Source organism: Vombatus ursinus, unplaced genomic scaffold (assembly GCF_900497805.2).
Source record: "Vombatus ursinus unplaced genomic scaffold, bare-nosed wombat genome assembly UNPS02014951.1, whole genome shotgun sequence".
In the NCBI taxonomy this organism is placed as follows: Eukaryota; Metazoa; Chordata; class Mammalia; order Diprotodontia; family Vombatidae; genus Vombatus; species Vombatus ursinus.
In genome coordinates, this window is record NW_020954729.1 from 2,774,529 (window position 1) to 2,777,254 (window position 2,726).

The following is a 2,726-nucleotide window of genomic DNA, read 5'->3' on the forward strand; positions in this document are numbered from 1 at the left end:
TGTTTTCAGTGGCTTTGGATTTGGGGGAAATGTTGTCCTTATGGCTTTCCATCTCTTCAGCTCCCTTCTCCCTAATTTAATTTGTTCATGCACTCTTCCCTCCTTTATATACATTTTTGTTTTTTCCTTGCCCCCAAATCTGCTTACCCATTCTTGTGAGCCATTCCGATGATGTTTACCTTGGATCAGATCATTATGGGCAAGTACCATTTTATTGCAACACACACAATTTTCTTAGACTGCTGCCCTCAGTTAAGATACCGTTTTAATTATTTCTGAGAATGGTATAGATGTTACCACCTCGCATCTGAGCTATGTGCCTATAGACCCTTGGATCATACAGTTGATCAATACTTTTAGAGACTTATTAGTAAAAAGAGTTTCAAGTCTGGTGTGAATTAAGATCTATTTAAAGCTTTTGTAATTTTCACAGATAAGACATTTCTTTTTTTCTTTTCTTGTCTTTGTTTTTGGCTAGGCAATGGGGTTAAGTGACACAGGGTCACACAGCTAGTAAGTGTTATATGTCTGAGTCCAGATTCGAACTCAGGTCCTCCTGAACCTAGGGCCGGTGCTCTATCCACTGCGCCACCTAGCTGCCCCTCAAATAAGACATTTCAAAGCAGCCTCTTTGGACCACAATCTTATCCCTCCAATTAAAGTCCCTGAAGTCTTAATACTCAATAGTGATTCTTTTATATGACTCTTTAGAAAGGCAACTTAGCATTCTAAAAGTTCTGTTGGTGAAACAGCCTGCCAATTCATCTATTATAATCAGATTTTAAAAATGTGAATGCTACCATAAAAAGCCAGTCATCGGATGATTAATTATTTTGGCCGCAACAAACTATGAAATAGACAAACCCACAAAACTACCTTCAGTCCCGTGCAGCCCCTTTACACTGTGATGGGGGTGGAGTGGTAGACCAGGGGGCAGAGGCTACTAGGATCAGACAGGTCTTCGACCACTGGCAGACAAATTTAACTGCGAGTACTCTCAATATGGGATCCTTGTCAAGTGACCAAGTTGACAAACCACTAGAGGAACCAGGCACTGTTTATATTGACATTCTGTGAATTGCAAAGGCAGAGAAGGTGTGAAAGGGTTGTTTTGTGAACGTGGCAAGCCAGCCAATGAGTGTGTAGAGCCTGGGCTTCTGATAGAGCGCTGTTGACATCCTTCACTTGACAAGGATCAAAGTGGATGCACTGTCCTATCAGAGTTGAGAGCCCTGTACAAATTCACTGGATTTCCATCCCAGATTCTAGACTGGATCTTTGTATTAGTGAACCAACACCAACTAGAGGTGTATTCATCTGGAATAACTTCCACATAAATTAAAAACTCGTCAATGGAATTATCTTTCCTGCTGATCTCTGAAATTAAGTTGCCAATAATATCAATTCTTGATTACCTGCACTAAAGGAGAAGAGACCCAACTAATATAAAAAGAGAGATAACAACACAGTATGTATTTTTNATCAATGGAATTATCTTTCCTGCTGATCTCTGAAATTAAGTTGCCAGTAATATCAATTCTTGATTACCTGAACTAAAGGAGAAGAGACCCAACTAATATAAAAAGAGAGATAACAACACAGTATGTATTTTTGCTACTATGGTGTTAGAATGTAATCTCTCATCCTAACACCTCCAAAGTTGTCTCTGTAACTAGTCCCAATCTACTTGATCTAAACAATGTTTAGTTTTTTAAAAAGTGATCTGGGCTATGCCATTGACTTGCTATGTGAACTCAAATAAGTCACTTCCTTTCTCCAAATCTTTAAACTTGGAAGCGGGGGTGTGTGTGGAAAATGTGGGAAGTTATTAGATTAGATGGCTAAGGTCTCGGCCAGCTCTAACAGTCTAGGAATCTATGATGCTTTCTATATACAGAAGCTCTAGAAAGCCAAAAGGAAGACTTCGAAGATCAATCATAATAAAATAAAAGCTGACATTTAAAAGTTTGCAAAACATTTCATATAAGTCATTTCATTTGATATACATGCCCATAAATAACTAGTAAGCCTTGGGGTGGGATTTGAACCCTGGTCTTCCTTGACGCTGAGAACAACACACTTTCCATGGCACCATGCATGTTGTAATCTCAAAAGTACACCCAGTATGAAATTCTCACCCTGCACAAATCAATTCAATCTTATTCCCGCCCAAAGAAGGAAGGATCTTTGAGACAACAGTTGGATATCACTGGTCCTTTCTAAAACACAGCTTTGCTTTGGTGCTCAATGGCACTGGGTTTTTCAAGAGTAGATGGGGTCAACATACAATGGCATTTGTTTAAAAGGAATAGTCTTATTTAATTACATTTTTCCTAACTCCTGAAGCATGGCTTCAATTTCCATTTTAATATGCATGACCATAGGAGATATCAAGTAAGCACAGAGTCATCTGTGACCAAACTTCTCTCAGTAAACAGTGCCAAAAGCCCTAGTTCTTTAACATGAAAAGACAATCAGGCAGACAGTTTTGTTTGGGGGGCTGGATGGCCCCAGTAACTGATGGAAGGAATCACATTTTTCCCCCCACAGCTGCCATTTTGTCTCCACAAAAACCAATATTTTTCCTTAGAGGCAGCCTATAAATGCTGGGTTTGGAGTTAAGATACCTGGGTTAGAATCCTGGTTCATACTAGCCATATGACCCTGGGCAAGTCCCTTCATCTCTGTGCGCTCTATAAAATGAGGAGTGATAGTATGTGGACTCA